The 16,232-nt window shown below is 37.6% G+C and overlaps 1 long non-coding RNA gene across 1 annotated transcript; it reads left to right on the top strand.

Annotated features, from left to right (window-relative positions):
• Positions 1-7,378: 7,378 nt before the first annotated feature.
• On the top strand, positions 7,379-15,317 carry LOC126809845 (uncharacterized). Its single transcript, XR_008786056.1, has 3 exons — positions 7,379-7,446; positions 14,132-14,239; positions 15,288-15,317. It is a non-coding gene; the product is annotated as an uncharacterized LOC126809845 (long non-coding RNA).
• Positions 15,318-16,232: the final 915 nt, after the last annotated feature.

Raw genomic sequence — 16,232 nt, forward strand, 5'->3', positions numbered from 1 at the left:
GTGTGCTTTATCCTTCATAATCAGATGGTGGGATAGATGGGCAATCAGAGGGCGAGATAATGATATAAAATCTCTGCATCAATGAAATCACAAAGTGATCCTATTACATGTAATTCATAATAAAAATTGACGTCAAACTGGTGTGGGAGTTCTCTCTTTAAAAAAAAACAACTCAGTGTGTATGTATTCCTGGATCCGCCCCTGTAATTATATAATATCACTTTGACGTTATTTGACTACAGTCACATACGCGGTGTTGACAATACTATGTTTGCGCAATATGTCTTACTCTAAGTAAGAAAGTGCAACATATTAGATAACCAAGCTAGTCTTTTGTCATTTTGGGAATGAAATTGTTTGAAATAAAATAAAACCAAGTACGAACAATCCAAACCATAAGACAGAATTCGAAGTCCTAAAAAACGTTATAGGCAAAATAGTGTATTCAAGCTAAATAGTGTAATCAATTTTACATTGACAATTTGTACGCTTTTTAAACTAATATATGTGAGTGACCCGTATATTAGTTTAAAACGCGTAGAAATAATCAATGTAGAATTTTGTCTTGAGGATTCCAGATATATTTTTACTTGACTCAATTCGCGGGGGGAGGGGTACTCTAACTTTCCTTATTCGCCATGGCCTCGCTGGTCTTGAAAATGAATTGCTGACTCATTTGATCAACTGACGACTTGAACCGGGCTACGGCTTTGTAAAGGGTTGGGACTCGATTCGACCTCGTACTATAATCAGCGACATGGGATTCAACTTGCGGCGACTTGGGACTCGAGGTCCCGCGACTTGTTCGCACCGTAGTGGTAACCAAATACACAAATCGATTAAGCGTTACAAGACAAAATCGAGTTACAAGGCAAAATGGAGTTACAAAGCAAAATCGAGACATTATTAACAATTCAAATTATATATAGACAGTTTACTACACAATTACTCTTGGGGTTTTTTTCGCCAAGATTATAGCTTTTTTGTTGGTACCCCACCCAACATCGCAGTTTTCTCAAATATTGAAAATATCAGTCTTGTCTCAAGCTCTAGTTTGGCTAGGCCGACCTGTACTTCTAATTAACAAGAGAGAAATTATATATGAGCTTCATGAAATCAGGGGAAATAAATACTACTTCAAGTGGGTTGCTTCCCTTTAATCGACTTTACCACAATATTTTGTTTCTACTCGTTTATTAGCACCAACTATACTATTTTACAACCAATTTGAATCGTTCATGCTCTGATTCTGAATGCGAGGGGGAGAAACGGGAAATGTCAAAATAATTACTTTTAAGTGGTTCATGTATGTAGGACTTATTAATGTTGATGAAAGAGATTTGTGTATAATGTTTAAATTTAAAAACCTTATTTGTATTATCCAGTGCCTTACTAAGCTATGAACATTGGCAGCCATTAAGGTTAAGAAAATGGGTTTAACGCCCTACTTGTCTGCACCAAACCGGTTAATACAGACGGCCATGTATATATTCTGTTTATATCTACTCGGGGGTTGGAGGTGGTCATAAGGCCTGTCATTGAGTGAAATTGGTACGCGAAAAGCAGTGGGGTCGCCTGACCAACCTCGTGGATTTTCTCCGGGGGGGGGGGGGAGGGCTCCGACACACACACACACACACCTTCACCCCTCCCTAACAAGCGCCATCCTTTCTTACACTGAGCTATGTATCTTGCAAATTAATTAATTTTAACTAAATGTGGAAAAGAGGGAAATTGGGTTGGACTGGATGCCTAGACCCGATCATCAGTTTGATATCCTTGTCATTCTATTGGTGTATCTTACAGCACTTTGTACAACTTCAACAGCAGTTACAATAAATAAATGGGTGAATGAAATGGGGTTAACGTACTGTTGTTCAGCTTCAACCGGGATCCTGGCCCTTGCCACGCCCTTCGTCCTGCACCACTGCCAACACAGGGATCATACCCCGGACCGCCTGATTACCCACTGAGCCACTGTAGCTTCATATTCCTGAAGTAATGGCTCGAGAAATCCCTCTCTAGTCATTGCTGTATTTTGACTGAAAACTTGAGTCTTTGACTTAGCGTGCCCATTCTCATCGTCCAATCAAATCTCTCCTGAGTAAGGTAAAAGTAATTTTCATAACTTAACCGGGGTGACCTCTTTTAAAAATAAATCCCAGTGTTTGTTAGTGCTGATTTCAAGAAGTTGTTTTTACCCTTGGGTGCATTGATACTCACATCGGTAAATTTGGCCGTCGCTAACACTTGCTGTTGAGACGAAAATTCTTTGACTCAAATCTCCAATATAAATTTTATAAACGTGTCTATTTGTACCAATTATTACTGCCTACCTTTAAATATTCGATAATATTTTTCCATTTTTGTAAAGAAAACCCATGAATTATTTATTTCATCAAAAATGCACATGTGTTTCTATCCATTTTGTTGAAACACAATACGTACCATGACAGTCCTTCTCTTTGATCTGCTGTGTGGCTCAAGAGACGATAAAAAGATTCCACGCGCCTCGCAGTGTTTCGTTTGCTTAGAACTAATCCTACTTAACACTGCTGTAATGGAAACAAATTTCTATTCCAATTTATGAATGGTCAATAGTCTGATTAACAACCAATTATGTTTACGTAATGTTATGTCATGACTCCCGATATTATTACGCCCAATTAACCAGTGCATAGCAGAATATTGCAGAAAAACTAACTGCGTGACAAGGGGGGCTATCAAAACAGATACAATGTAAACAATACTTTCACCATTTTTAATACTTTAAAGGACTGTCCAATTTTTTAGGGAAGACCCCAGATTAAACGAAGGGCTGTTATGTTTCTGTACTTGGGATAGATTTGATTGAACGGGAAGAATAGACACACTCCCTCAAAAGATAAAGTATCAGAAATCAATCCAGCAATGGCCAGAGAGACATTTCTCGGGTCATAGCTTCAGGAATATGCGTGCGCGGCGATTACCCAGTGTTTTCATTGCAACTATTTCGGATAGTCTCGTTTATCACACAATTAGTTCATCTGCTGTATTCTGTTATGCCTCTGTTAATTGAATGTAATAGCCGCGTTTGTCACCAGACACTCCACGGTAACATATTTAGAGCTCGGTTTAATCCCGATCGATTTTGTTACCTAGTAATGTACTGGTTGTTGATTTGGGACAGAAATTTGCGCTCTAATCAAACGAAATTAAATGAAATGAAATGAAATGGAGTTTAGTGTCCTACTGTTCTGCTCCCATACTGGGCTAATGAAGACGGGCATACGCCATACAGTGTGCTACGAGGGAAATTTGGCACTATCGCCTACTCTTATATCGAATGCAAACTGCCAAGGGATTTTTACATGCATTCCAATGTATACACGGGACCTCGGTTTTTCGTATCATCCGAAGGACTAGACAGCTGTCCTTGTCAGGCCCTCCGTTCTGCACCACTATACAAGGGGAAACCACGTCGGAAAATCCCGATGAACTCTAATCAAACGAAACACTGAGTGGAGTATGATGTAGCTTTAAACAGCATTGAGTTATAGTTAATCGTTACATAAAATGTCGAGAGAGAGAGAGAGAGAGAGCGAGAGAGAGAGAGAGAAATGGGGTTTAACGTCCACTCGACACAAACTAGGTCATTTCGGGACTAACATATGGTTTAATTTTATTTCAAAAATTCGCTTGCGCATAGGGGTCTTTAGCAGTGGGAGGAAAGTTTGTAAAAGTTTCAGTGCGGTTCTTATTATCAATATGTGCCATGCGGTGCTACTCGTGAAGGAAATGTTTTATGAAAAAGAATGTATCCGGAATTTCCACTTCAATTTAACAGTACATGTAAGTAGTCATATCATTTAGCCTGCATGGCATTAATGTACGCTATATTAAATGTAATGTGTAATGTAATGAGTTATCTATCTCATTGTAATATTCTATTCCGCCAGGAGGGCATATCACGCATTCAAGTGCATGTATATATTCATTCATTGAAAACGGAACATGATGATGTCGATATTTTTGTTTATACATTTTCTTAGTCTCGAATATAAAACAAGATACATGTATATAGAAAGTATCTCGTTCTAACAATGAAATAAATAAAAAATCAACTCAGGTCAACACTATTTATTCTGACCTAAACAAAGGAACTTTTAAGTATACTTTACGTTTGAATTTAAACGACCAAGGTCGGCAAAGCGTGTTAAATATTTCTTTCGGTAATTATTATGATGACTTGTGACGCGTGCTAGGCGTGTTTCTTTTTGTGTTATTTTTGGGGGTTTTGGGGGGGGGGGGTTAATTTTTTATACGATGTATACAAATAAGTCGACGTTTATCTACTAGTATATTTAGAACATATGCCAGGACACCTGTATTATAATAGAACTGGAAAGATCTCCCACCTGTGTTTCGTGTGGATTGAGCTTGTTTTCGTTTTTAGAAACGAAGCTGAAGTTAAATAAAGCTATTTCATCCCCTACTCTTCCCGTGCAATATAGGGTAAACGTCTACTATTAAGTTATAACGTTTTTGCCGGAAAAGAGCGTTAAAGATCTGTTTTTTAAGCGCTAATTTGGTCTATTACAGGTTTTCGAGCTAATAATCAACTCTCACCATTTAATAAGATACGATAAACTGGATAGTCCAGACATTGTTTATTATCGAACCACAGGTAGGCCTACATGACAACCGGGAGAATTTTATCAAAAACTTCAAACACTCATAACTTCGGTTAGGATAAAGTAATTTGACTGAAATTGCCAAAATATTCATTCCTCTTTATCTATTTTTCTTTTTAAATATTATCTAAAGCTTAAATAATGTATCTTTTATTATTATTTTTTCTTGATTTGAAATCTGCTGCATCTATTTCTGAAATATGCACATAGGTTTCAGTTTGCGAGTTATACTCCTTTAATCCTCTTTATTCTTGCGTTGAGAATAAAAATAAATGTAAAAATTAGACAATGGCACGGTTCGTAAAATCATACGTGAAGTGTCTCCTGACCATATCAACACATTACCAATAAATCTTTCTCGTCTCATGTTCAAAATCTATAGATTTTTAAACACAGGGATTCGTTGATCGTTCTCAACATCGAAATATGAAAGCAAATTTAAAACAAAAAAAAAACGCCCCAAAAGCCTGCATATCTTTTTTCACAGTTCTTGAATTTATATCGGAACATCCAACAGTGTATAGCTACGGAGACTTGCTATTAACGTTGGTATAAGTTTATTGCTACGGTTAGGGTAATTCCATCCCACCACACCGGACTCACTAGGATCTGATTGATGTGAGGGATTAGCCAATGAAACAGTCTCTTACGGCGAGTTCTTGGCGTGCTGTGCACGGAACTGTAGGTAAACCACTAGAAATGTCATCCCTGATTGATTAATCCATAGAAATATATAAATATTTATATATTTCTATGGATTAATCAATGTCTGACGTCATGGGGTCAAAAGCCGCTAGTATGAACCCTGACGCCATCGAAAGTATAAAAAAACGAAACGAAATATAGAACTGTACTTTAATCAGATTGTCCACGCGAGAGCATTATGTACTCATCATCTCTTTTTATATCTGTTTAGGGCCCTTTAATCTCAAAGCTGTAAACATTACTCAAATTTCTGAAAAATAATGTTAATGTCTTATCGACGCGTGGCTCTTTTATATGGTCGCGTGCCGGGTACAAAACTGTACAAAACAAAGTAATTGGCCTCAATCTTTTCTCAAAATGGATTTTATTATAAACCCTATGACAGGTGTACGTATATTAACTCATGTTATGACATGGTTGAAAAATTCCCCAAAAGAGAGAGAGAGAGATAGAGAGAGAGAGATAGAGAGAGAGGGGTGGTGTTTTTGTGTGTTGGGGGGGGGGGGGATTTAACGTCCAGTCGACTCAAACTAGGTCATTTTTTCTAGACTAATATATGGTCAAATTATATTTCAATAATTCATTGCTCGTAGGTCTTTAGCAGTGGGAGGAAACCGGGGGACCCGACCGGGGTACCCGGAGAAAATCCATGAGATTGGACAAGCGATCTAACACCTTGTCACGTACCAGTGGGGTATCGAAACCACCCCTCTTGACTCAATGACAGACATTACCATCTAAGACGCATGCCCCATCCCCTATGTTGAAGTAAAGGACAAAGTCAATTTTAAAAAAAATCTGAACCGTTAGGGTAATATGGTCGCGTGTCGGGTACAAAGCAAAAATAATTATCAACGATCCTTTCTCAACAAAGATGTTTTATAAACCGTAAGACAGGTGTTCGTATATTAACCAATGTTATGACATGGCAGAAAAATATAGACATGATAGTAAGCATTCAAGGCGGTAAAACTGTTTTTATTAATCGATAAATAAAAAGAAAACAGTCTTTGTTGAGGTAAAGGACAAAGATGTTTAAAATATGTGAACCGTTAGGGTTTAAATAATTAGTAAGGAAAGGATCAAACGAATATATAAAACTGAACTGGATATAAACTACACTCCACCAGATACATGTATTTTGATGACCATGTTCAACTCTACCTCTCTTTTAATTTCGGTAACATATATTTTTATTGAATATGAAGGTGCTTTTTGTTACACTGTGTGCTTGGCTTGAATGATTGTTTATTCATTGCAGGCGGTATATTCGGTGCAAAAAAATGTATGCTCGCCGTTTTTGAATGAATAATATCTCTCCCCATTAAGATATAGGAAGTTCGCACAGTTAAAGAAGTTAAACTTCTAACTCATATTATCTATGATATTCTAAATTAAAAACACGAATTATAATTCAACATTAGTCTATATCAATCAATATTGATGTTGTAATCGTACTCTGAAAATATTTGAGCCTATAATATCCAATATTTAAGACACAATTAACATTAAATATTGGATGGGCTCCCATATTTTTTTTTTCAAAATCAATGCAAGATGTCGTGTACTCTATGGAATTAATCCTATAGAATACAATGTGGAATATTTGATTTACAAACGACAAAATGATAGTAAAGAAAACCCCGTGTAGAATGGACTAAAGCCGATATTCCATACTTTTTTTTTATACTGAGGCTTATATTATTTTATTCCAGGTTTTGTAAATTTTGGCTGGTAAAAAAAAATACTATTTATTATAGCCTACATCTTCCTTTAGCCGGCCCACTACTACGCGACAAGAGTTTGGCGACAAATATCGCCGCATTTTAGGTGGAATGTTGCTTCTTTTCAACACTTTTAGTTTTATTCAGAGCAGCTAATTTATATTACTATTTGTTTATTACTACTTTCAGTTGAAGCTCATACCGTTAATAAAACCCAATGGGCTGGCTTGTATTCATCAAGTTGACATTGATCTATATTTAGAAAGGGGTTTTCCATTTTCAGTCTGTTTAAGTCTAGAAATGAGGACAGCAAGATTGTTATAATATGACTGCTGTATTCTACGGTAAGAACTACTTTAAACAATTAATAGATATAACGTAATACATAATATAGTGGTATTTGACAAAACTGTGATATATTTGAATCTGTTTTATGGTATTACCGAATAAGGAGATTGCCAAGTCTTTATTGACGGCATGTACATTTCTCGATCCGCATGCCTAGACGCCTTATTGCCGGTCACAACATCTCAACTTCAACCAATGTCCGATAATGATCATTAAACGTGAAATATATCTTAAGGATCTTGGATGAGTTTATGTAAAATGTGTAACAAAGTTTGTCGGACGTCTGGTGTGATGTGATGAATTGGGGACATAATAAGAGCATTACACCTGTCGATTTTCACCCCACCCCACCCCCCCACACACACCCCATTGCCGAAAACTTCGTGAAGAAAGCCATAAATACGGTGGCTGGGAAAGGACGTCCTATGATTTTATTATTACCAAAATATCTCGATTGAACAACTTAGTATCTCGAAGCTAAATAGTGTTTCCCCGCCCAACTTCATTCCACCGTCTCCATCGTGCGAAGCACCTTCCTTTCCCTCAAACCAGCGGCTCTGCGACGAGAAAGGTAGATGTCGAGTTAACTCCCCACCCCACCCCTTACCGAAAATCTTGTTAGGTTAATAGAGGTCACGGTTTTTAACGGATTGTGTGTTAAGAATGGGTCTTAAGAGGATGAACCTAATTGAAATTCAACGTTCTGCAGCCTTCCATTCCTCGGTTATTGACATCTTAAAACACGTCAAAATGCAAACAAGTGAATATAGATTATTGTCATTAAAACGACTTGAAATACAAAATCAACCAACGGCATGCATTCGAATAGATCTGAACGGGAATTCCCACTACTGTGTCAAGGTATAGTCATTACAGTGGTATGATAAATTGATACATTTTGTAAGATTTAGATAAAGAGCTGACTACTCTTGCTATAATAGCTCAAAAATAGATAATGTAAAATGAAAAATTGAAAATTTCATTCAAATTACTTCATTCTAAGCCAAGTTATCACTGTTTGTAGTTTTGACAAGATGTGTACATAGTGGTAACCAGGACACTGGTATATTCGAGGCTTGGCCTCGCTTTCCCTTTTTTAAATTAAATTTTTAAATGGCGAACCGTTCTAATCTACTTAAAACCTCGTTTATCCGATGCCATCGAATAATACATTATTAAGAGTTTTATAAAGAGTTGGACATTCTTGCTATAATAAGATAAAAAATAGATGATAAAAAAGAAAATGTTGAAAATTTCAGTCAAATTACTTTGGTCTGAACGGATTTGTCACTGTTGGAAGTTTGGACTAGAAATAGGCATCAATTGTGTCTGCACCGTCTATGAGATCGTTTGATTAACAGACGATAACCCCACCCACATATTCTCGATTATCAAGTAACATGTTCAATGGCTATGATAGCCTCGCTTGGCAGGCCTTTAATCACCATTTTCCGGTAGTGGCATCAGCGACTAACGGTAAACGTTAGCTTGGTCCGCCATTTATTGATTTAATTTTAAATGGACGACTGTTTAAATCCAAACTATATCCAAGCCATCCGTGGGTCTACAGAGTAGATTTTGAGCTTGTCGTGTAAATAAAGGTCTACTTATTAATTTCTATAACATCTGAAGCCTAAATAAACACTTGCAATAGGCAGATTTAGTTTAAGAAAGAACGAAACGTAAATAAATGAAAATAAGGGTACAGTTCAAAATCGAAGCAACTTTGTCTAGATTTGCTCACCAATCTGTGTTTTTATTGCTTCTACTTATTGATAGATGCAAATTACCCCAATAATTATTGGTGTTTATATATTTGTAGTAATGGAAAATGCAGTAATTGTATCTGATCAAAATCTTATACGCGCATTTCAACAGACGATTGAGCAAGGTTCCATATTACCTATACTTAAAGAAGAAATTAAAACAAAGATTCAAATCCAAAGATATTCTAGAGGGTTGACAGAACTTGAAATCGAACCAGAATCACCTAGCATATCCCAGGTACACAAAACGTATCAAAAATATATTATGCGTAGGATAAAGCACGAGACTGAGGTTATGCTGGGGAAAGAAAGACTGAAGAAAATAACCCGAGAGAAAGAAATACCGAGGCCGGCAGGCCGAGGGTTTTCTGTCGAGGGTTTTTTCTGTAGTCTTTCTTCTCCAGCATAACCGAAGTCGAGGACTTTATCTTGCTTATAAACCGTCTATGTTTACATGTACGCAAGATGAGAATATCCCCGAATTCCCACAAGAAAAACCTTATATCATGTTTTGTTATGGGGAAAAAAACCTACCCTGGAGGAATAACCTGTAACAGGTTTAAAGAAAAACTTTCAGAAGAATAACCCCAAATCTCCCTGTATATATCCATAACCGCCCTCGACTTTCAGACCGCAAGTTATTCCGGGCATAGAATATACCACAAAGATCAAAAAGATTTACCGTTACAGGTTTATAAGTCCAGATAAAGGAAGTTAATCGGACTTGGGATGCATATTGTCTTCTGAAAACTGTTGGGTGTCGCCGTGTTTAAGAAATCTGATTTACTTTCCATAATGTTACTCAATCAACTTTTAGAAATTACTACTCACAAACCCACCCCACTCTCTTCAAGGGCTACCTTAAATTAAAGAATTCGTTTACGATTTTATCAATAACACTAGATCTTTTAAAGAATGTGTCCCCAAACTTAAAAATGACGATGTTCAGTAAGTCGCTTAAATTTATTTACATTGTGTTTCCGCGCTTTCAAATTTACAATTAGTAGATGTGTTTCCGCCAGTGACGTCACGAACACACTCTTCGTGTTTGAGTGTGGCGTTTGAATTCAGGCGTCTTGAAAATTGATGGTTGATTTAGAATACAGTTAAATATAGTTTTGTCCCTGTAGACTCTTTATATACCCCCGCTAATCAGCCCAGCATAGTTTATACATTTCTACTTCAAAAGAGAGAGAGAGAGAGAGAGAGAGAGAGAGAGGGAGGGGTAACGTCCACTCGACACAAACTAGGTCATTTCGGGACTAACATATTGTTCAATTTTATTTTAATAATTCGCTTGTGCGTAGAGGGACAGGCAACCCTACTCCTTGTCACGTACAATCGGGGAATCGAAACCACGCCAGTTGACACAAAGACAAACCTTATGATACAACGCGCACGCGCTAACCATTCGGTCATCCAACTCACCTGCTTCAAAATAACAATTGTTCAAATTATGCTTTCATTCGTGCACATCTGACGTGGCTAAATCCGATCAATCTTCCTGTGTCTGTATCTTGTATATTATTTTTTTTTTTTTTTGGGGGGGGGGGCTGATCGGCATATCCTGTGTCGAATTCCAATTGATTAATAAAGGCTATACCAGCCTATTAATTACCGCCTAGCAAATTAAAACGAGCTTATTCAGAGCCAGTGGAGTGGTATAGAGTGGCGCATCTCGAGCTCTAGCAGGCCGGTTACCTCAGGCTTGCGGTTGTGGTATCGATCCCTGGTGTGTGTGTATCTAGCTTCGAGATAGTAGCGCCTTCTCATCCTCGTGGGTTTACTCTGGGTACTCCGGTTCCATACCTCAGGAAAGACTGACAACTAGTGAAAGCTATTAAACACTACGAACAACAACACCGCAAATAAATGCAGCGCCGAATTTATACAGAAAGTGGGAGACTTTGCAAAGAGGTATAAGTCAAGATTTATCAAAAGAAACAATTTAAGTAGTAATATATCATAGATATTTAAAAATCCCCGCACAACAGCAGTACAAAAACAGACTGGTTTATTCATCTTCTCTGCTCTATCTGTCGGCATTATCGTTTGATCCAGCAGCTACACAGAACTACCGCCTTTTAAGGGAGTGTTGGCGCCCCACCCCTCTAGTATGATATCAGATGGCGCTGCTCTACTACTAGAATAAATCTTGTTAAAGAACTTATTGGTAAATTACGAGAAAATAAAATCTTACGTCCAAAGTGTTATATTTATGTCCCCGTCAGACCGGGGTGGCGTCCTTACTGCGCTGCTGCGACCGTACGGCGACCAGAAAATACACAAGGTCGCCGGCAAACATGAACACAACGCGAGAAAATGTCCCCAAAGATTACAAACTTGAAAAAAGTCGCGTTCTCACTGTTCTCCAGGCCAGATCGCATAACCTTGGCGTTTGCTTTGAACATGCCCAAAACAAACGCCGTGACTCGGCGATCATTGGCGATCATGGAGACCACAGCACGATATTTGGCGTTTCCGCCACGCTTTTACGACGCATATGGCGATGTTGACGCACTCTGAAACCATTTTCCGTCGCCGTAGCAGCGCAGTAAGGACGCCACCCCGGTCTGACTGGGGCATTATTGGTGACGCTGTGAATAGGACTCAGGCTGAAATACCTAGATATGCCTAAGACTGTGACATGACTACTAATATTTCATAATGTATAAAATCTGGTTTCATTGTCAATATTGTCAATAAAAGTATAGCAATATTTTGTCCAAAAATTAAGATGTATGATATTGTGTACGTAAATGTCAATTTGTTTACCATTCAAAATTTGCGAAAGTCATTTATTTCTTCCGAATTTCAGTATTTTCTGTGTACAGAGGCCGCCTTAAAGAGATGATAAGTAAGTCATCGAGCTACTTCTAGAGCTGTACGAAAGACGTTAAAATTATATTGACGGTGGGGTAATCCCCATACATTAATTGTTCAATGAATAATTTTTACTTCAGAAAGTTTTCCGCCTGTGTTTGGTTTTACCATGTCGATATAAATAAAATAGACAGGTGGATTTTGTATATGAAATTCGGGACCGCATAGAACAAATGACTGGAACTTAAAACTATGGAGCCGAATTTGCATTAAAAAAATATTTAGGCAGATGTTAATTCAAATAATGTCAAATTATATTTCTGAGTAATGCTTATTTTTACAGATTCATATTACACGATTATATATAAAGAAACGTCACTTATTCTTATCTTGAGTACATTGTATATGAAGCCACATCTGCTACAAGCTTATATTTACTTATCTCACATCTGTTACGTTTTACGAAACCGTCCTTTTTTAATCTTAAATTACTAACCTAAAAATTGACAAGGGAGAGCACTGAAACATAAAACCCCCTTTTAATGTTAACTGTATCTATAAACAAGTGAATAAAATGTTTACTTGTATCTTATTACGGGGGGGGCGGGGGGGATGGCTGAATGGTTAGCACGTGCGCGCTGTATCATAAAGCCTGTCATTGAGTCAACTGGCGTGGTTTCGAATCCCCGGTTGTACGTGACAAGGAGTAGGGTCGCCTGTCCAGCCTCGTGGGTTTTCTCCGGGTCCTCCGGTTTCCCCCCACTGCTAAAGACCCCTACGCGCAAGCGAATTATTGAAATAAAATTAAACCATATGTTAGTCCCGAAATGACCTAGTTTGTGTCGAGTGGACGTTAAACCCCATTTCTCTCTCTCTCTGTATCTTATTACAGTAGGATGTGAGTACATGTATATAAATTATGTATTGGTATATATAGTTTTTAGGACATACAAGTATACACCTCCCAAGACATAAAATTAACCACTTCACGCGTCCCAAGAACAGATTCCGTCAACACCTGTTCTCGGTTGGCCTTGAATACTGTTCTATTTGCCAAACGTATGGCTCCAATGCCCGAAGTTGAATGTATGGCGAAATATGAACGATATTGATAATCGTTGAGTGTAGAAATAATCCAGTCAATCTACGTTAAATTTAGGGCAACCTAGAACAAATTGCAACAGAAAGTTTCTTGGTACCGTTGTGTTCGTGAAATCTTCCTCTACAACATATCCAAAGTTCTCTGATTTTGAGACCGGAGAAAGGGCCTAATTTGCATAAATTCAAAATGGCCACCAAATGTACCCTTTGAGACCCTTAACTCCTTTAATATTGAGTTTTCACCTTATAAATTTATTACACCTTCTGTTGCAATTTGTTCTAGGTCTACTCTTAATACTTTGACTGGATTAAAAGATAAAATACATTTTATAGATCATGGCTCTCGGCATTCTCGGTATCCCCAGTGGTATCATATCGTTCCACTCAGTAGAACGGAACTATGTCATTTGGGGATACCGAGGATGGCCTCGGTGTTACCTGTCACGTTATGTCAGCTTGTACTGCATGCCGGGAAGCTTGTTTTGTATTTCAAACGGATTCGATATTCCACATATTATATGTGTTTGTTAATTATATAATAATTGGAAGGTTTATTGTGCCAATTTAAAATGAATATGAACCTGATTTATTTGGGTTAAAAATGAAAGAGTCACCTTCGTTGTATTTTATATGTTGATTTGTTTTATGGGATGACAAACCGTCTTCGTTGAAAATTGTGCGTCTATGAATCAAACCAGTGTTGCGATTTACAGACAACACATTAAAGCCACCGAGAACCAAAATGTAATAAGGTATCCATAAACTTAATCAGATCAATTAAATTCAATATTATGGGAGGTTATCGATATTTGAATTTGTGCTGCCACAGCAGCATCAATAGTCTACTCGTATCACATCATGTATAACCGCGACCCAATGGTTACTATGCAATTGCAAACCTCTATTCTAGATTTTGCTTTATGGCCATCACAGAATTTATTTTTTTATAGATTTGTATGTTCTATTATACAATAAATATTTGTTTCTGTAGTTATCAAAAGATGAAGTTGAGCAGATTGAAAGCCGAAAACAAAGTAATAGGAGAGCGTCGAAAAAACACCGACTCCGGCAAAAAGATTATGTAGACTATCTAGAGAAGGTAAATAATATATTGTTGGTCAAATTAATTCTCGACAGTAATGATAGGCATAATTTGTATCAAAAGAGCAATTATTGCCTGAAAAAGCATTTAAATCTGTAAACCTAGACTGAATATTTGGGAAGTATATCAAAAATGCCCACAATCATTCATGAAGACGCCGATTAAGGGTAGATTGTTGGTTTGTGAACTGGTGTACATCAAAATGAAGACGTGTGAATATTTTTTTTTATTAACTAGACGTATCTTTATTGTTTACGTATTACTCGTTTCATATATTGAGTATGGTCGCACACTCCAGTCATTTTTATGATACCATGAACTCGCATTACATTCAATTGTATGGTATAATGCAGTTTAATAAGTTTTCTAACATTATTGCATTTGTCAGATAAACAAATTCACGATTTCAAAAATACTATCAGATTTTCCTTTAGCCTCGATCACTCTGTATATAATGTCTTCGAGTGCATCGAATATTCTTTTCCTCATGTCGAAGCGGATACCGTTTTAGCCGCTGTTGACCAGGCTAAAGAAAAATGAAATGAAATGAAATGAAATGGGGTTCTCCCTCGACTGGGTTAATGCAGACGTCATACAGTCTGCTGTGAGGGAAATTGTGCCAGGACAGCGGCGCTACGGCCTACCTCTATATCGAATTCCATCTGCCAAGGGTTCTTTTACGTGTACGTCAATGTGTAGGCTAGACAAGACCTCGATCCCTTCCGAACGACTATACACTGTCGCTTGTCGTACCCCCTCTGTACTGCACCACTGTCAAAAGGGAACCACGCCGGAAATACCCGATGAACTTTCACGGCCAACACCGGGATCGAACACGGAACCTCCAAGTTAGTGTGCCAACGTCTTACTCGCTGAGCCACCGCGTCTCCTCATGTTAAACGTGATGGTGTACAGGGAGAAATGAGATTTAACCAGAGCAGTAGCTGTGCTACCCAGGTCGATGCTTGAGTTTCCGACCACCCGACCGATATGTGCCTAATACGTTACAACATCTTTAAACATTTTTTATTTACTTCTATTGTAGAGATATTTGAATTTGTCAAGTGAAAACTATGTTTTACAAGAAGAGAAGAAGGAACTACAAGTCCTTATTTCAAAACAAGAATCTGATAAATCATATGACACAAAGGATTTGTGGTATTCAAGTCGGAAATATTAAAATGTTTGATGCAGTTATTTACGCAAGCATTCGCACATAATGGCAAATAATAAGTCGTATTCATAACCGAAATGACTGATGCCTACGTTAATCAAAAGCATATGATTTAACATTGATCATATGATTCCGCCGCATGATGAATTTAATAATAACTTTGGTATATTAAATGTAAAATACTTTTATTGGACGAGTCAAAATAGAGCCACTCTTTACTGTATCAATTGTTATACTACGGTGGTAGCCTGGCAAGGACAGTGCCTTATCGTTCGGATTTAGAGATGTTTATTTTTGTTTTACCTAAATGTTCGAAATTACCAATTGTTATTAACCAAATAAAATTGTTTTAATAAAAAATATCATTATTATAGTATAACAGTTATTACATTTGTAGTTAGAGTGACCCATTTTTTTTTTTGCCCCACCCGTTGATCTAATAGAGAGAGAGAGAGAGAGAGAGAGAGAGAGAGAGAGGGAGTTGATGTCCATTCGACACAAACGAGGTCATTTCGTGACTAGCACGTGGTTCAACTTTATTTCAATAATTCGCTTGCGTGTAGTGGGAGGAAGTCGGAATACCCGGAGAAAACCCACGAGGTTGGACAGGCGACCCTACCTCTTGTCACGTACAACCGGGGAATCGAAACCACGCCAGTTGACTCAGTGACAGACCTTATGATACAGTGCGCACGTGCTAACCATTCGGCCACCCCCCTGCTTCAAAATAGCAATTGTTCAAATTATGCTTTCATTCTTGCACATCTGGCGTTGATCTATGTCGTAAACAACATTTTATAAAGAAGGGTATATTAT

The sequence above is a fragment of the Patella vulgata genome, chromosome 2, assembly GCF_932274485.2.
Source record: "Patella vulgata chromosome 2, xgPatVulg1.2, whole genome shotgun sequence".
NCBI classification, from domain to species: domain Eukaryota; kingdom Metazoa; phylum Mollusca; class Gastropoda; family Patellidae; genus Patella; species Patella vulgata.